The sequence below is a fragment of the Trachypithecus francoisi genome, unplaced genomic scaffold (genome assembly GCF_009764315.1).
Source record: "Trachypithecus francoisi isolate TF-2019V2 unplaced genomic scaffold, Tfra_2.0 Lachesis_group11, whole genome shotgun sequence".
NCBI lineage: Eukaryota > Metazoa > Chordata > Mammalia > Primates > Cercopithecidae > Trachypithecus > Trachypithecus francoisi.
This window is the reverse complement of record NW_022681456.1, coordinates 54,256,277-54,275,859: the sequence shown is the minus strand read 5'-3', so window position 1 is coordinate 54,275,859 and position 19,583 is coordinate 54,256,277. Positions and strand designations below refer to the sequence as shown.

The 19,583-nt window shown below is 38.4% G+C and overlaps 1 protein-coding gene across 5 annotated transcripts in view; it reads left to right on the top strand.

The window, feature by feature from the left end:
* SYT1 (synaptotagmin 1) overlaps positions 1-19,583 on the top strand; it is a 605,736-nt gene that overhangs the window by 452,204 nt on the left and 133,949 nt on the right. The window lies entirely within an intron of this gene.

The following is a 19,583-nucleotide window of genomic DNA, read 5'->3' as shown; positions in this document are numbered from 1 at the left end:
CTCACGCCTGTAATCCCAGCGTTTTGGGAGGCCAAGGTGGGAGAATCACCTGAGGTGGGGAGTTCGAGACCAGCCTGACCTACATAAAGAAACCCCGTCTCCACTAAAAATAGAAAATTAGTCCGGTGTGGTGGCACATGCCTGTAATCCCGGCTACTCGGGAGGCTGAAGCAGGAGAATCGCTTGAACCTTGGAGGCGGCGGTTGCGTGCCGTGAGCCAAGATCACGTCATTGCATTCCAGCCTACCGAAGAGCGAAACTCCGTCAAAAAAAAAAGGCGTGGTGGCTCATGCCTGTAATCCCAGCACTTTGAGAGGCCGAGGCGGGTGGATCAGGAGGTCAGGAGATCGAGACCATCCTGGCTAACACGGTGAAACCCCGTCTCTACTAAAAAAAAAAAAAAAAAAAAAAAATTCAAAAAATTAGCCGGGCGCTGTGGCGGGCGCCTATAGTCCCAGCTACTCGGGAGGCTGAGGTAGGAGAATGGCATGAACCCGGGAGGCGGAGCTTGCAGTGAGCCGAGATCACGCCACTGCACTCCAGCCTGGGCGACAGAGCGAGACTCCGTCTCAAAAAAAAAGAAAGAAAGAAAGAAAGAAAAAGAAAAAGAGAAAGAAAGAAAAGGAGAGCAGAGAAGCAAGCAAAAGCCAGGGAATCTGGCTCTTCCACTGCAGAAGAGGGAGATTTCTCCAAGGTCCGTATTCGCTGTAACCGCTGTGGCTACAATACCAATCGATATGATCCCTGTACTGCACACCTGAAACACCACACCAGAGCTGGGGATAATGAGTGAGTCTACAAATGCATCATCTGCACATACACAACAGTAAGCGATGTGTTTGGAAAGTGTAAGCCTGGAATTAGGAGACATAATTATTCCTCCAAGAATATCACTTGGAAGATCCCAAAGCCATAGCTATTACATGGCAAACCTAGGATAAGAGGGGTAGTATGAGTGCCGGCAGACCAGCTGCAACTTTCCTATACAGTGAAAAAGGCTGGGGAAACAAGTACAGGTCAGATTTTTTAAAATCATACTTTCTCAAGGATCTCCACAAACTGGTGGGTGTCCTGGCTGTCTGTGTGATAGCCTCTTTCTACAGGTGAGACCTCAAATGAATTACAGCTATCCTAGTGTTCCTGTGGGGGTACTTTGTATGCAAAAAGGGCATGTACCCCAAAACATTTTTGTAAGTTCTTTGGCGAGGCACCAAAGAGTATGAAAGAATCCAATATAGGATTTTTCTTACTGATAGCAGTTATTCATTGCAGTAATAAAATATGATCCCAGTGGGAACCTTGAATTCTGACCTCCCATATTCTGTTTTGAAATAACCACTTTATGTTTCTTTTTTTTTCTTTTTCTTTTTTTTAATCTGATGATCTCTTTAAGGCCAGCTTGAGATTTTGGCAGTAAAACATGAAAGATTAGGAAAAGCATTAATAATCTGTGGGTGGAAAACTTGTTAAAAATCTGAGAGTAAAGTTTGAGTTAAAAGTTTTTGAACATGGAATTGACTGGGAGGCCAAAGATTTAAAAAAGCAGAAAATTCTTCTCTTAAGACATGGGGAGTAAGTTGTGTGGTAACGGTGTGTGTTTTGTGTGCATGAACAGAAATTGTAAATGTTGAATTCTAGGCTCCAACGATCACTGTCAACAGAAGATCAAGCTGCAAATATTTATGCTTTAAAACTCAAATTATAAAGCTAGTTAAACCTTTCTAACAACTAGTTTTAATGTTCATAGGTACATTTTACCAAAGTTACTGTTAACATTGTATAGAGAAAGATTCATCTTAAGCACAGATTGGCTATCAGGAATTAGTTTGGGGAAGAGGTTTTTTTGTGGATTCTTTCATTCTGCAAAAGAAAAACCATTTGCCTTCTGGGGAATTGAGCTAAATTCTAATCTAGTCTTTAAGACTAGAATGCTAAAAACAAAAACATGAAGGAAATTAAAACCTCTTATTATTAAATCGATTTGTAAAAGCGTTGTTACTGGAAATTGATTGGACTTGAGGCCTTCTTCCAGAAAATAAGGACTTGATTGTCAGGCCTGTATTAGGTTGTGAACCTTAATGCCATGTATTCATACTTATTAGAAATTGTTTCAGTGAAAAGCACATTAGCAGTATGAACTTCTGGTCCAATTGGAAGTTCTTCCATTTGAAAAATGTGCTATTTGCCTGGAACTGTTTGCATCTTTTTGTTTTCTAATCCCACTCACCCACACTGGATAGAATGTAAGGTAGAATTTTCCCTTTTGATAAAAGAACAAAAAATGAACATGTTATTTGTAAATTGATGTGTAGTAACTAGTGATAAACTTGAAACCCTAGAATACATGACAAGCCTGATCTTAGGTAGTTATGAAAATGAATCTCTTACCTATCTTTTGAATCTATATTCACATTGGTTTTTAAGACTTTTTAAGTTATATTTTTTCCTTTTTTCTTCAGAGCTGCTTCTTAATTGGGGGCCACTTTTTTCTTTTATTGTGTAATTCATAAGGGGCTGCCTTTTTTTTTTTTGATAAGGCTTATAACTATGGCTGGATGTTTTGCTCTAGTCTTCTAAGAAGGGCCATTTTATTTTTCAGAGTCACTTATAAAGTCATGTGTAATTAACTTTGGAGACTGTTTTGCATATGACTGCTGCTACAAATTAAAATCCAAATAGACCTCATTGCATGTCACCCTATGAATGCTTACAATGGAAGGAATACCTTGCCTGTAGTATACTGTCACTTCTGGACTGAAAAGCTGAGGAAGAAACTTAATTTTCTTTTTCACATAAGTCGGAAAAACTTACTACTGTTCCCAGTTTCCTGATTGACCCCAGCAGATGAAATGAACAAATAGTGTTAATTCAGATTGAAGAAATTATCTGAATCTTGACTTGCATAGATTTACAATCTACATGCAATATTAACTAAATCAGATAGCTTTTACAGTTTCACATGTGTACATAGGTTCCCTCCCAGTCCCTTCCATACCCATTAGTTATTGAACTTTCTAATTCTAATTCTATTGAAACATTACAACAGTGTTTTGTTGCACCAGTTTTATAAACCTATGCAGTGCAATACGGGTTATTTTTCTGAGGCAAACCAAAGGTAAATTTCTCAAGGTTCTTGCTGCCTTCTTTAGCAGCATTTGAGGGAGGATCTTTTACACATTTGTAACAGATAAAAATAAAGCAGAATGCAAATCCTTTTTTAAAATCTTAAACCATGTACCAAGTTTTTGGTCCAAGTTGTGTAGGATAAGTTAAACTTAAAATGCATTCTGTTAACCAATATGAGTGTATTTCTGTAAGCATAGTTATGTTGAAATACAGTTTTAAAAAGAAAAAAAAAATCGACCCACTAAGCTCAGTCAATTAAAAATTAATGGTGAGACAGAACTGCAGGGTAGATTATAACTCAGCCTATGTGGATCACCATGACTCCGCTTACTACTGATGTGTCCTTTGGCTTGTTGCTTAATCCTTTCATAAAATGAGATTAATATTTACTCACCTCCATGAGTTGTGACACACTCTAAATGAAATAATTAATGTAAAGCACTTAGAACAATACTTGGCACCAGATAAACTCTCAAAAAATATTAGTGGTTTTTGTTATTGAAAACATTGGTCAGAGCCCTTATTTCCTTGCCAGCTGAAAAGCATTTTTCTGATGATTAGACTTATATCTTTCCTTTTTTGAGGACACTGAGACAGCCTAAGTGTTCAGAAGGCATTGTCATATATGGTTTTAATAAAAGAGTGGATATCTGAACCTAGATCCCATGTGTGAGAGTCTGTGGGGTGTAAAAAGATTTCACAAAGACGAACCCAGTTTAAGGCTCAGCACGTGTGCATGGAAGATAGTGCTACCATGATGTGACCTCAGTGATTGTGCACCAATTAACTCCTCTAAGCTCTGACACCCCACAAAGGAACTCAAAGTTTCAGGCTCTGCTAAAATAAGGCAGACAATAACAAGTGTTGGCAAAGATGTGAAAAAATTGGAATTCTTATACATTGCTACTGGAATGTAAAATGATGTAGCCACTTTTGAAACCAGTTTGACAGTTCCTCAAAATGTTAAATAAAGTTGCCACGTTACCCAACAATTCTACTAAGTTCTACCCAAGAAAAATGGAAACTCATGTATACACACCAAAGAAAATGTGCAAGAACAGTAGTAGCATTTTTCATAACAGCCAAAAAAGTAGAAACAACCAAAATGTTCATCAAGTGATGAATGGATAAACAAAACGTGGTATATCCATACAATAGAAATTACTTAGACATAAAAAGAAATGAAATCTTGATACATGCTATAACACCAATGAACCAAAATAGGCAAATCCACAGACAGACAGAAAGTAGATTCATGCCTAAGGGTAGGGATAGGATAGGGAATGGGGAATGGGGATAATGGGTATGGGATTTTTTGGGAGTGATGAAAATCTTCTAGAATTAGATAGCAATGACGGTTACATGATCCAGTGAATATACTAAAATCCACCAAACTATACACTTTAAATGGGTGAATTTTATGGTATGTGATAAATACCATTTTTTCTCAAAGGGCTATTTCTTATCTTCTATTTTCTTTATTATTTTTAAATTAAATTAAATTAAAATAAATTATCTGAGACAGGGTCTCTTTTTGTCGCCCAGACTGGAGTACAGTGGCACAATCATAGCTTATTGCAGCTTCAAACTCCCAAATCCAAGCAATCCTTTCACCTCAGCCTCCTGAGTAGCTGAGACTGCAGGCTGGCACCACCATACCCAGCTAATATTGTTTGTTTGTTTGTTCATAGAGACAGGATCTTACTATGTTACCCAGTTTGGCCTCAAACTCCTGGCCTCAAGCAATCCTCCCACCTCAGCCTCATAAACTGTGACTCACCACAGCCGGTCCTAAATCTGTTTTTAAAAAAGTTTCAGGGACAGAGATACTAAACATCAAAGCATGATGTTCCAGGCTGACTGGGGTCCCATGTGAAACAGCCTTCAGGTATGCTGGGAATGTCTTTCCTGGGGCTGTTTCAAAAGTTTTGGGATATTTGCTGAAAATATTCTAGTCTCTCTTTAAACCAGAACACTTGTCTCCAAAATCACACTCCTTATTACCATTTCTATTGATATAAGGGCAGTACTAAGGTTCCCTTTTTAGAGAGGAGGAACCCAGGCCTAGGACATATGCTAGCCACTGAGAACTCAGGATGAAAATGTCAGTTTTTCTGATTCCACAGCCATTTTCTACTAGTCTACTCTCCCTTAGGATAAGAAGTTTGATGCTTAATTCTCCTGATGTAAAAACAAAGTTTTAAACATGAAAACCAATCTTTTTGCAGCTTGTTTTCATACTGTACCTTCTCAGAGATTCCCTGAGTTGCTCTTTTCTGGACCTTTTTTCTAGCAACATCATGGCTTTTTAAATTGAAATAAAATTGGCACACAATAAAATGCACAGATGTTAAGTGTACAGTTCAATGAGTCTTGACAACTCTATACACAGTGTGACATCACTCCGATCAAGCTACAGAATATTTCTTACCCCAGAAAGTTCCTCATACCTCTTTCCAATGTGTCTTAGCCCTGGCTCCTAGAGCTAACTTCTGTTCTGATTTTCCTTACCACAGATTAGCTTGCCTGTTTTGAACTATATACCAAGGAATCATATTATTTTGTGTCTGGCTTCTTCAACTCAAGATGATGTTTTTGAGATTCTTCATACAGTAATATTTCACTCCTTTTTATTGCTAGGTGGTATTCAATTATGTGAATATATCAAGATTTATCCATTTTCCAATTTGGGTTACTTCCAGTTTGAGATTGTTAGGAATAAAGCTGTTGTACTTGTACAGCTTTCTGTGGACATATGCTTTCATTTCTCCTGAACTGCTGGTTCATAGGTAGGTATATGTATCACACTACTTTGAAGCTAAAATGACCAGGACCCCAGGTAATAGTCTATATAGGAATGTATTGTGAGACCTACCGTATATTTTATTTTCATTCTCACTAGCCTCCTTGATGATGCTCAGCACCACCTTGATTCTTGACCTGGGCACTATGTTTTCTATCCTGCACCATACAACTGGCACCTCATTACACACATGCTTATTCTCTAAGTGTAGGTGCATAGCCACACAATGCTGTTACAAAAAGATGCCTTGTTTAGCTGTTTCGTTGTCTCAATAGATAGAATATAAGCTTCTTAGAAGTGAGGAAAGTGTCTTAGCACTTTTTCACATCATAGTAATTAGCTCTTAGGAGAAAGTATGGCATGGATCAAATGAGCATAGAACTTGGAATCCAAATCACATCAACTCTCTGAGCCTCATTTCCTCATATGCTAAATGTTATTGAAAAATGTCAAATAAATTATGTACCTATGTGTTTGAAGTTTAAAAGTTATTTTTCAAGCATAGGTCTGTCCAATGCCAAATGAATTCCTAAAATAAACAATCAGATACATCGAGTAGCTATTCACTTTCACTATTTTATGGTGGGGAAACAATCCATCGTTTCCAGAACCATTTAAAAAGTTTAGGAGTATTTTCACTCTCACTGCGGGGATGGTGAACATCTCAGTATCTTTATCACCACTTCTTTCCATCCTTCCCAGATTTCAAGTGCCGGAAGGCAAAGTGGAATGACCCCTAAGCTTTTTTCAAAAGCTGACGGAAGAATTCCCTGTCAGTCTATGTTATGCAAAACAACTTCTGGCACTGGCTGTCACCCTGCCAGCCTTATCTCCACTCTTCTTACTTTTTGTTCTACTTTAAATGTCTCTCAAATCAGTAATCATATGCAATTATTTTCCCCCTGGGACAGGCCAGAGCAAAATTGCAAACCAGAGATGGCAGAGTACTCACCGGGGCGCCTTGCTCCTGGCCTTCAGGAGCTGGCAGACTTCTGGCTTGGAAAAGAGCAGGACATTGCACAGTGGGAGAACCCGGGGCACACAAGCCCAGCTCAAGCCAAGCTATCTACTTACAACTTTAAAATGCTTATAGGGCAGTGTTGTCAGAAGTGACTGTCGGGCGAAGTGTCAGAGCCCTGGCATCAGGAAGTGGTCAACTCACGTGTTGGTAATTTATTGACAACAGCATAGGTTGAAAAGGAAAAGTTTATTAGAAAGAAAGAACACCACAGAAGAGTGCAGTGGTGCACCTCAGTGAGAGGACTGAGCGCACTGCTGTGGATTTTTCCATAGGGGTATTCAAGGACCTTAAGGCGAGAGCTTAAGGGTAATTTGGACTATATTAACCACATAGATCATGATAAATGATTATGTTTGTAGATATTTTGGAGTGTTAATGTCAGCAAGAGTTGTAAAATGAGTTTTGGAATGGCATTACAAAGATATTGAGCTGTGAAGAATTGCCCCCAATTTAAAACTTTTTAAAGAAAAAGCTACCAAAAATGTGTGGCTCCCTAAATGTACTGCAATGTGAACTGTGGCACTGGCTATTCTCCTAAATTTCCATTTCTATATACAGAGACATTTAGAAATTTTAATTACTTAGAAAGATTGAAAGAGGCCTGGAACCAGAGGCCAATTTTAGATATTAGGAAAGTCTAATTACTTCTAATTTTCCCAGATAAGGAGTTGTGCCTCCAGAGAGCCTGTTTGATAGTCACCAGGTGATCCTTACTTCCTTCTAAATTCCTCAAATAAGGAGTTTTGTCTCCGGGGCCTGTTCAATGGTCACCAGGTGATTTTCACTCTCCTCTGTGACAGGTTCATCCTTGAATGGAACCCTGTTTCAGGCATCCCTTCTGAAAGCCTTCTACACCAATATTTCTCTTTTCATGTGGACTATAACTAGGTTACATGCAAGAATAAATTTCTGGACCCTGGATAGCACTAGAATACAGATGGGAACATTTATGAGTGAAGCGAAAGACCCCCACATACAATTCTAGAAGAGGACAAAAAGGAAAATTTGAAACTATCTCTAGTCAACTTTTCTTATTCTCTAAGCTGCAAATACTCTGGAATGTGGTCAGAGGTTGTGTTTTGCCACAAATTAACCAACTGCTCTTCACTTTAAGCTGTGATTTCTACATGAATAAATCAACATTCCGACAAGGTGCTTCCCTGAATTTTCATGTTCTGCTAGTGTTTTAAAGACAGGAGAAAAAAATGTTTTTCAGAAACCAACATAGCATCAGAAATAGTCTGCTCTTAATTGTATCTCAGTGTTAAAAAACAAAAACAGAGTGAGATTAGAATATTAAAATAGGTAGAGAGTGTGGAACTTTGTTTTTATTTTAGAACATATTTTTGGATAGCCTCTCAAGTCATAAACAGGGAATATAGAAAGCAGCCTTTGAAATGCCTGCCTGAGATTAAATCAACATTAATGTTTAACTTAGATTCTGAGGAGAGATGTATGCCTCTTTGCAAGGTCATTGACTTTCCAAGCTGTGTCACATTGATGTTTTGCTTATGTTGAAGCCTTGCTGTCATGTTTGAAGATGACATAAAGGCAGTGGAACCTATGTGTCACAGTAGGATTGCCTAATTTTGGTTTAAAAAATGCCATTTTTGTTTCTTTTTGGTAAACAGTGCTCTCTGTTTCCTGGAAAATCATATATAGTGCAAATTTACCTTTACTCATGTTTAAGCTCACACCTATTGAGTATCTGTTTAAGTCAAGCACTCTGCTAAGTCTGTAACTCATTTACTCACAACAACACTGTGGGGTAGGCACCATTATTATTCCCAATTTATAGATAAAGAAGCTGAAACTCAGAGAAGTTGGAATTCCATATGACCAAGTAGCTAATAATGAGAGGACTGAGATTCAGAATTTTGTCTGACTGCAAGGTTCTTATCCATCATGTTAAATTTACTCTAACTTAGAAATCGGTTACAGGGCCTATGCTAGGGATGACGTTTTGATCTGCAACACATACACTCTACACATGTCCTACAGTTGTGTGTTTCCTTACTCCAAACTCCCAACAATTCTACCAACACCACACCACCACACAGTACCAAGGGAGGGCTACAACAGCTGGCATCCATTCAACACCATTCCCAAGTCTCTTAGCTGCTCCCAAGATTTCTGGGCCACTCTTTCCATGATACACCTATGCGTGAAAAATCCCATATAAAATTCACATGCTTCTGTTTTCAAGTCCCTCTATTCTCCATCCTTTGCTTTATTCCATTCCACAATATTGCAAGTTCCTGGAAAAATGCAATAATGTCTTCCATCTCTTTCATCACCTTCCCTTTTGCCAAATAGAATGAGGAACATGGAGTAGAATATCCATCCCCGTAATGATACCTAAAACACTAAAGATCAATGAAGTGTGTATTTTAATGTTCTCCAAATAGCATTTAATTAGGGGTACTTGAACACATGAGAAATGTCTTTGCAAAGTAAATGTTTTGTACGCTTAGAGTTTTCTAAGCCCCTGTGTTTCATAATGCAGTATAAGCTCTTTATTAGTACCCTCTGGCTGAGATAAGATACTGAGCGGTGAAGAATTGCCCAAAATTTAAGATTTTTTAAATAATAAAAAAGCTACCAAAAATATATGGTTCCCTAAAATGTACTGCGATGTGAACTGCAGCACTGACCATTCACCCAAATTTCCATCCCAAATCCCTACCTCTCATGAAAGAGAGAGAGAAAAATAGGGAGAAAAAAAGCACGTGGTACATCTTACAAAACGAGTTAATTACTAAATGCTTGTCATTTGGTCCCCAAATTATCCTTTCTTGAAATCCAAATCTTTAATATTTTAAAGAATAAATTGCAGAATTTCTGCCTGGAGGTTTTTACGTCATCTTTATAGGAATTATTTTGACCAATTTTACATACAGCTTAGCTAAATTTGTGAAGATTTTTTGTGTTAGATCTGAATCTTGCAGCATAACTAGTCTGTATTGGATGAGGAATGGTTGTCATTTTCAGTTATGACTCTCCAAACTTCATATCAGCTGGTGCTATAGCCCTGGTTTCCTGCATCAGCAGCGCCTCTCTCAGGTAATTTATCTTTTTTTTTTTTGAGACAGAGTGGCGCAATCTCAGCTCACTGCAACCTCCGCCTCCTGGGGTTCAAGCGACTCTCCTACCTCAGCCTCCCAAGTAGCTTGGACTACAGGCACATGCCACCAGGCACAGCTAATTTTTGTGTTTTTAGTAGAGATAGGGTTTCACCATGTTGGCTAGGATGGTCTCGATCTCTTGACCTCATGATCTGCCTGCCTCAGCCTCCCAAAGTGCTGGGATTACAGGTGTGAGCCACCACACCTGGCCTCTCAGGTAATTTCTGAAGACCTTGATTCTCACCACTACTGCAAACCCCCAAACCCAACCCCTTCTACCTGCTGGCCTGTGCTCCCTCTTCAGAACTTTCCTAATTTTGTGATTCTAATTGCTGGTCAGTCCCCTTGAGAGGAAAAACAATGGACAAATTTAATTTAAATCTGAAATAACTAATTAGTTCAATGAAATCTCACAAACTGTGTTACAGAAATTATTAAGTCAAATTTGCAAATGAGGAAACTGAGACTCAGAGAGTCTAAGAAATTTATCTAGAATCATATAACTAAACAAGTAATGGCCAGAAATTTAAATCAAAAGTTTGCCTTACTCCAAAGTGTGTTAATTAGTATTTTAAAATTCTGTTACAGCAGGGGCTTCATGTTAAATTCCTAGTATTGGAAGTTCAGGAAATGTTCAAGAAAAGTATGAGGGACCCTGGTAATGAACTTATGAAAGAAATGTATCCTGTGAATATGGTGGCTTTTCCTCTTTTAACAAATGGATTGAAGGTTTCCCTGAAAAAGTGATGAGGGATAACTTTAAAAGGTGCCTATTTAAATTAGCATACAGGCAGTTTGAATTCTAGTTCTTCCTCTTCTAGTATGTTAGAGGGAAGGAAATGGTTTAGCCCAGTGACTGCTACTCCATAGACACCTGAAGTGAACCTGAAGACAGAAAAGGGATGGGACATAGCTGAATTTTAACAAGGATAGTTTAGGCCAGGGCTGCTGCTCAGGGCACTGGGTTTGAGTCTGAGACTAGTATTTACCAAAACGTGTTGTATAAGTCATCAGGGGATATATTCATGGAAAAACTCAGTGTGCAAGCACAAGCACCAAACCTTCTTTCAGATCCTCATGTTGAGCACATAATGAATTCAGTGCCCTGGGCTAGAACTTAAGTAACTGGGAGCAAAAACCAGTTCATCATGTGTAATTTCTACAGGAAGATAATGCTTCAGATGTCATGTGATCTCCTACAAGTGGAGCACAGCCACTTGCCCAGCCATTAGTTAGAGTGCCCAGATGAGAGAAGAGAAGCAGAGGCTGGGAACATAACAGGGGAGTGCAGTTGATTGTTCCTCTCAGGGCCAAGATGGCGTGACCCACCGTTTCCCAGCGCCCCTCCCATTCTCAGTATATAGTCTGGTCAATGTTCCCTAAGAAAATGATTCATTCAGCTTGCCTCCTTTCTAGTTGAAATCACATACACTTGACTTCAGAACTGAGAAGGAAAATGGTTCTTCCTAAATGCAAGTTCTGGCATGCCTAAACAAAAATTTCGTATATAGTAAGCTAAAATCTTGCAATGAGTTTAAGGCATAACTTATTCAAACGTATTCTGAGACTGTGAAAATTGAGGACTCATCTATCCTCAAATGGAAACTGCTGCTGGCCTCATCTTCTGCGCCTTATCTTTCCATTTTAAAAAACTCTGAGATTTACCACTTAAATGCCTGCATCCATTTGGATTAACTTTCATGTTCCATATATTTCTATTTTTATTAGTTCATCTTTGTCCTCCAAATGTAGGTCATCATACAAGTGATAAGTTTAAGTAAGATTTACATTCTCTTTGTTCTTATGAGTGTATCAGTGAATATTATTAACATTGCCTCACATTTGCAGGACACGTTCATGTGCTTTAGAAACCATTGGAACCCAGCCCTGTATTTCTGAACCAAATTCTCTCCTCCCTCAAACCCTCGGGGCATTGGGCACTCCGTCAATTATGTGGCATCTATGGTAGTTTCTAATCTGATTGGGGCTCTTAAAATAGAACCAGAATCTCTTTTTTGGAGTGAAAGAATGCAGTGATGAGTATTTATTAATTAGGGGAAAAAACCTCCACTTGAGGCAGCTGGGAATGACTTTCTGAAGACACTAAAATCCAAATAAAAAGAAAGACATTCAAATGTGGGAAGAAAAAGTAAACCCACTAAGACCCTCCTGAAAGTGTTAAATGTTGAAACGGATGTCTGAAACAGATATCTGACAGAACCAACTTCTTTGGAGGATTTTTAAAAATAAGAATTGGGGCATGGATTTGTAGTCTTGCTTCAAGGCAAGGGAATAGAGAAGGTGATCTCCCGTGGGATCTAACAGCCCTGTAATTCATCAAAGAAGGTATTTAAAAGCAAAGCCATGGGGGAAAGAGAACAGTAGCATCAATCTAAATCAAGCCTTACATGCATTTTCTCTTTTCTTTTTTTTTCTTTTTTTTTTTTTTCACTTCTAATCTCTCCCTGCGTTTTTGTAAGACCCATCACAGTAGGACATACTCTCTACAATTACTTTGACAAACAATAGTAACAGCACTTGGGTTTTTAGTGTCTTCCAAAGTAATCCATTTTTGACAGTGAAAAGTAGAGGACATTGATTCCTGAAGCTATGAACTAAAATGACAGATTTGGGGATCTGATTTACCAGAGTGGATTTTCCATATATCAGCCCTGGCTGACATTCCTGGGCAAGTACCCATAGGCACAAACTCTCAATGGAAAGTTGTATAAATGTAACACAAACAACAGTCATAAGTTGACTTTCCTATCAGGAACCTTGTAAAAAAAAAATAGGTACAACATTTTATAAATCTTTTATTTTAATGAAGTTTACTTAACACAGAAAACTTCAATCCAGAGATGTGAAATTTTACATAATAAAGAGTTATGGCAAATAGAAACACTAACAAACTGAGCCTCTAGCTGTCATATCTGAAATACTATACATACCCATATTCATGGATGCCAACATGCTCTAACATAACTTTACATATTAAAATAGTCTCAATTTTCAATGATAATAAAATGGCTACTGATACTATGACTTTGTGGAATATTAGATAGCCATTAGACATACTTACATGGAAAAATCCTTTACTATGTTAAATAGAAAAAGCAAAATATAAAATTACATATAGATTATATAGATATGCTTTTGTAGTGGGTTTTTAAAGTATTTGCATATGTATAAAAATAATTCAGGAATCTATGAAATGAGAATAATTATCTTAGGAGTCTAAGATTATGGTCTTTTTTTCTTTTTTTTCTTTTTTTTTTTTTTTTTTTTTTGTGTGTGACACAGAGTCTTGCTCTGTCACCCAGGCTGGAGTGCAGTGGCGTGATCTCAACTCACTACAACCTCCACCTCCCGTGGTCAAGCGATTCTCCTGCCTCAGCCTCCTGAGTATTTGGGATGACAGATGCACGCCACCACTCCTGGCTAATTTTTTGTATTTTTAGTAGAGATGGGGTTTCACCATGTTGGTCAGGATGCTCTCAAACTCTTGACCTCGTGATCTGCCCACCTCGGCCTCCCAAAGTACTGGGATTGCAGTCGTAAGCCACCGTGCCCAGCCCGTTTCCATTTTCAATACACACAAATACAATTGCACACACACAGGGAGATACACATTTGATGTAACAAATAACCATGCTTTCAGAATTCAGTCCAGTATATTTTGGTTTAAGAACAGACTTACATTAAGCGCTCTGCCATGAGTTATCAGAAAAAGTAAATAGACCCACATGATCCCACCTTCATTCCCTTTTCTCCTCTTAACACCTCTACCAGCAAAAACACACACATTGAGGGGGCCATTGTAACTTAGATCCATCTGGTAAGATTCTTTTTCTTCTTCCAAATTAGTTTGTTCCAGAAATTATCTGGTAGATTGTTCAAGAGAAGCATTTAATATTTGCCTTTAAGGAATGAGAAAACAGGGAGGTCAAAATGAATTTGCATTTAAAAATAAGACCTAGATCATCCCTGCAGTGCATCTGTGGGGTTTGAGATGTGCAGCATCATACAAATATCACTAGGAAACTAAGACATTTGGAAACAGCTAAGAAAAGCCATGTTGCTGGAAAAAATCATGACTGGCAAAAAAAAAAAAAAAAAAAAGCTTTTTGTGAATATTCCATACCCTACAAAGAACGGGACAAAAGGCCGGGCGCGGTGGCTCAAGCCTGTAATCCCAGCACTTTGGGAGGCCGAGACGGGCGGATCACGAGGTCAGGAGATCGAGACCATCCTGGCTAACACGGTGAAACCCCGTCTCTACTAAAAAAAAAAAATACAAAAAATTAGCCGGGCGAGATGGCGGGCGCCTGTAGTCCCAGCTACTCGGGAGGCTGAGGCGAGAGAATGGCGTAAACCCGGGAGGCGGAGCTTGCAGTGAGCTGAGATCCGGCCACTGCACTCCAGCCTGGGCGGCAGAGCGAGACTCCGTCTCAAAAAAAAAAAAAAAAAAAAAAAAAAAAAAAAAAAAAAAAAAAAAAAGAACGGGACAAAAATAAATACATGAAGACTTACACCCTGGAATAACACAGCAGAAAATATCTTATTAAAAGATTTTCAATACCTTTGAGATACCGTGACATAATTATATAAATCCAAAATACTTCCCTGAAGCATGGATCTTTAAAGCTTGACTTTTTAATGCCAGTTGGGCTGTATTATAAGTAGCCATCAAATTTTTTGTTTCCTTTTCCTGGCCATCACAGAAAAATCTTTGGTAATTGATAAGTTTGCTCTATTACAAGAAAACCTGGTAACCTTGGGATATTCTGCTGTTAATATCTGATTCCTATTTATGTATCTTCCCAGGAAAAGCATGGGGGTTGTAGGGGGAGACCGAACCATCTGCTTATTTTAACAAAGCTTTTGACCAGCTTCTGATGGTTAAGGAGCGCTAACTCCCTGGCTAGCCTACCAGAAGCTCAGAGAATAGGAGTTCCTGGTATTTACAGTGTTAATTTTTAAATCAGTTTCAAAATGTGACTAGTACACCTTCTTCCTAGGTAGGAAAAAGCTATGTTATGGCTGAAAAGAAAAGAAGCAAGTACTCTTATTCTTGGTGGATGTGGAAAAACAAATCATTTGGATACTGAACAAGGAATAAATACTGTCAAGCACTTAATTTCATACACAAAATATATAGAGAACTTATTTTAAGCTTTCTATTGCCTTTTAGGTGCCAAATTCAGATCTATTTATAGATGCCAGCTTTGAGTAATTCAAAAATTTATATAAAATAATTTCCGTGAAACTTACAGTTTATGGAAAACAGAGAAAGGATTGCCCATTTCATGTAAGGCCTGTGATTTCCTCTTTTTACATGGATTTAGTATGGCTACAGATAAGGTTCATGGAATAAGAAGGTTTTTGTAGTCAGACCCGGGTTCGGATTGCCTCTGCCATTCATGAACCATGCAAACTTGAAGTCAGCTAACCTCCCTGTGCTTTAATGTTCTTATGCATAAGACAGAAAATATAAAACCTCATCACAGTGTTATTGTAGGGATTAGATGAGATGCAATGTGCAAAAATACCCAAAACTAACAAGTATGCAATGAATATTAGCTCCCTTTCTTCTTTTCCTTCCTCTAGGCTCTTGGGCTACTGTAATTTACACATTAACTAATTGTGTAACTTAAATTTCCTACTACCTCTTTAAAATGCAGACCATATCTATTGATGGCGGAAAAATATACAAAGCTTAAAGCATGTGCCATAAAATAGTTCCTTAAAGGGTAGTACAGCAAAATAGAACAGATTTTCTTGCCCATTCACAGGACGACAGTGAATTTTAGCATAATTATTTAAAAAAAACTCAGCTACTCTGACTTTTTACAATATCTAGTGATCAAGAACACCTTTAGATCATATTACTTTTCCTCTCAATATTGTAGTTAGGCTATTCACTCAGAGAGGCCTGTGACAAGCTATAGTTAATAAGTTTTCCATGGTGTCAAAAGTAATAATATTAACGTGCCGTTGTGAGTTAATTTTGTTTTGTGCACTGGCCTGCATAAACGTGAATGACATTTCAAAATATGATCAGGCAGGAGCTGAGAAGGAGCCAAGTGGCAAGGCAGAATGAGATGCGGTCATTAGAGCAGAGCAGCCAGCTGCAAGCATTTGTCAGTGCAGGCAAAGAGGTGCAGGATATTATTACAGCAAACTTAGGGGGGTGTTCTTTCAGTTCATTTTGCCCTGTGAAAAAAATACTGATTTTTGTCTTTAGAGAAAACTAGAGATGTTTGACATCCGGCTCTCCATGTTTGGAAATGAAAGACCATCTTCCTGCTAATCATTGATTTCAAGAGTCTTTCAACCCTCACATTTTTTATCTCTGCCTGCGAAAGGTGGCTGATTGGTAATAGCTTTTAAACTGATGACCAAAAAGTGGCATTTTAAAGTCTTAATGGTTGTGTTTGTTTCAGACTTCTTCAGATTCCCCACCACCACCATACACAAAGGCATATACTTCCTGCCAACAGAACAAATAAATATGCTGTCTGTAAATAGTTGAAAGATACAGGTTGAACCTAGGAAGAAAACACCTCAGGATGACTCAGGGATCAGATGACCAAAATGGCTTGTGTAATAAGTTTTATACTTATTAAAAAATGACTGGACAAGCCCTTTTCCACTTGAGCTCTAGTATTTTAACTACTGCAATCAGAAATCAAATTATAAGAAAAATGGAGATGTTCCTATTAAGGTAGTCACTGTAAACAAGAACTGGATAATTTAAAGGGCTCTGTACCTCTTCATATGTTAAACTTGACAAGTTAGTCTAGGCAACATCTCGTAGTAATAAGCCTCTATATTTCTTTCATACATCTAGTATCACAATCTTTTTGTCTGTTCAGAAGTATATGCACCAGGCAATTATTAAATTTGTCTATAGAAGTTTCTCTATTTTAATAAAATGAAGAGCACTATATTCAGAGTTCTACGTATTGTTTAGTATCCACAGCAATCCTACATGATATGAAAGCATTGTTATCCTCATTTCACAAAGGAAAAGTAAAGGAATTCCCTGAAAGTCATAGGACTGTTAAGTCACAGAATCTGTGTTTTAACTCAGATCAATTTCACTCCAAAGCCTGTGCTCTAGGTAACATATATCCACAAATACTCATGCCCTATTTCCTTCCAGCAACCAATCCACTGTGCCTTCTAGGATAAACAACTATGTTCTGTAGCTTCTGCATTTAACTATCTCAAATGAAAAGGCACCCAGCAAAGGAAATGGCTTATTCTGGGAGATTTTGCGTTAATCTGATGATTGACTTCAACAAACGTACATCTTCAGATCATTTCATGCTGGGCACTGGTGATGTAAAGATGAATTAGACAGTGCTAGGCTCAAGGACTTCATAGGCGATGAGGAAGGGATGATGCTATCTGGAAGTGAGGAGTTCAGAAGAGATGGTCAGAATGTAAATTTGAAATGGGTTCTAAAGGATGACTAGGAATTCAACAGGTTGAGAATAAGGGCTTCTAAGAAGAGGAAGCAGAGCAAGCATTGGAACATGTAAAGAACAAGATGTCCAGATTTGATTATAATCTAGTACTGTACATGTGAGAGGGGAATGGTGTGAGGGGTAAGCCAGAAAAAAAAATAAGGGTAATATTTTAGGGTCTTGAAGGTGGGAGTTAACATTTTAAGTCTCACATTTGGGAGCCAGGGAGGATATTAAAGTTGTCAGTGGCCATATCAGCTCTGCGTGTCAGAAAGCCATATTTTGGTGGTGTGAAGATGAATTGGAGGCTCTTGCGTCCATTTAGGAGTCCGTGAAACTATTATATGGCTGTGAAGATAGAACATGAACTAAAATTTGAAAAAGGATTTTCAAAACTAGAATTTGCAGAATTTTGTTATCGATCAGATAGAGAGATGATGGGCAGAGAAAGCTATTGAAAATAATTTCAATTCGTTTGACTGAGAAATGAGTAAACAGGGCGATAAATGAAATTACAGAAAGATGCACTAATTTTAAGGGAAAACATTAAGTTCTGTTTTGGACATGTTGATTAAAACAGAGTTCATTTCTATTTAAGATGATATTACATCTTTACCCCACCACAACTTGTTTTAATGTTTTATATGCAGTATTTAATATTCTCCTAAATAGTATCATACCCACAGTCAAGGAGCATTATTTAATTTTTCTGATTCCACTATCTCTTTACCAACCTAACACTTTTTAAAAATTACTCATGGCAGGGCAGTAATCCCAGCACTTTGGGAGGCCAAGGCGGGTGAATCACGAGGTCAGGAGATCGAGACCATCCTGGCCAACACAGTGAAACCCCGTCTCTACTAAAAATACAAAAAATTAGCTGGGCTTGGTGGCAGGCACCTGTAGTCCCAGCTACTCAGGAGGCTGAGGCAGGAAGGCAGAACTTGCAATGAGCCGAGATCGCACCACTGCACTCCAGCCTGGGTGACAGAGCGAGACTCCGTCTCAAAAAAAAAAAAAAAATTTACTCACAAAGAAATCCTAAAACCACGTTTTTTTCTTTTAAAAGAATTCCAAAGGAAAAAATGCCCTGAAGAATAGCAAACATGGCCTTTATCCTTGCAGCTTAGGATGGTGCATTTTCAAGTTTCCTCATGGACTTTGTGATTTCCATTTCAACACATCCCAGTTAGCAGCCAGGTGTAATAAACCGCTACAACCATCTGCTCTTTATTGTGCTGATCCAAGTTCATGGCCACAGAGGGGTTAAGTGGAAAATGAAATCCAATCTGTGTTATCCAAACACAGGATTCAGTGGACTTCGGCTCTGTGAGACCCATTGGGTGAGGAGGTCCTAAGCAACCCTGAGGAAGGAGAGCCTTGGAAAGGGCCCAAGTGTCGTAAAATATACACCTCCACATAGATGTCTTACCAGGCCTCAGTCCCTGTGCCTTTCCGTGTGTCTAAGAAAAACCTGGTAAGAGGGCTGACTTAGGGGAAGTCAGTGTCTCTATATAAACACTTACATGACATTATCTTTCCATTAATTAATATACTGAAAATATAAGTGTCTGCTATGTGCCAGGCACTAGCTGAGCAGGAACTATACAAAGTTGGATAAAACATTTTAAAATTATTCTTAATTACCTATGGATGTGAATGCTACTGTACTTGAATAATAATGAAATAACTAGCATGCATGTACACTTTCCACATTTGAGGCACTGTTCTGAGCACTTTATCTCATCTCGTTTAATCCTCACAGCCAGGTGAGATCAGTACAATTATTATCCCCATTTTATGCAATAGGAAACTGAAGCTTAGAGAAACGAAACCATCTGCACAAGGTCACCTACCTAGTAAGTGGCAAGCCGGAGTTTTCAAGCTGTGTCTGTCTGACTTCAGGCTTCAGCTCCAAACCCCTACTCTGTGTAACCTAACAGGTGCTTCACTCACACAGCCGTCTCTACACTGTCTCCATTGACCTTCAGCCATATGAAAACGGAGAAGAGAGCACTTATCACTTGTTTAGA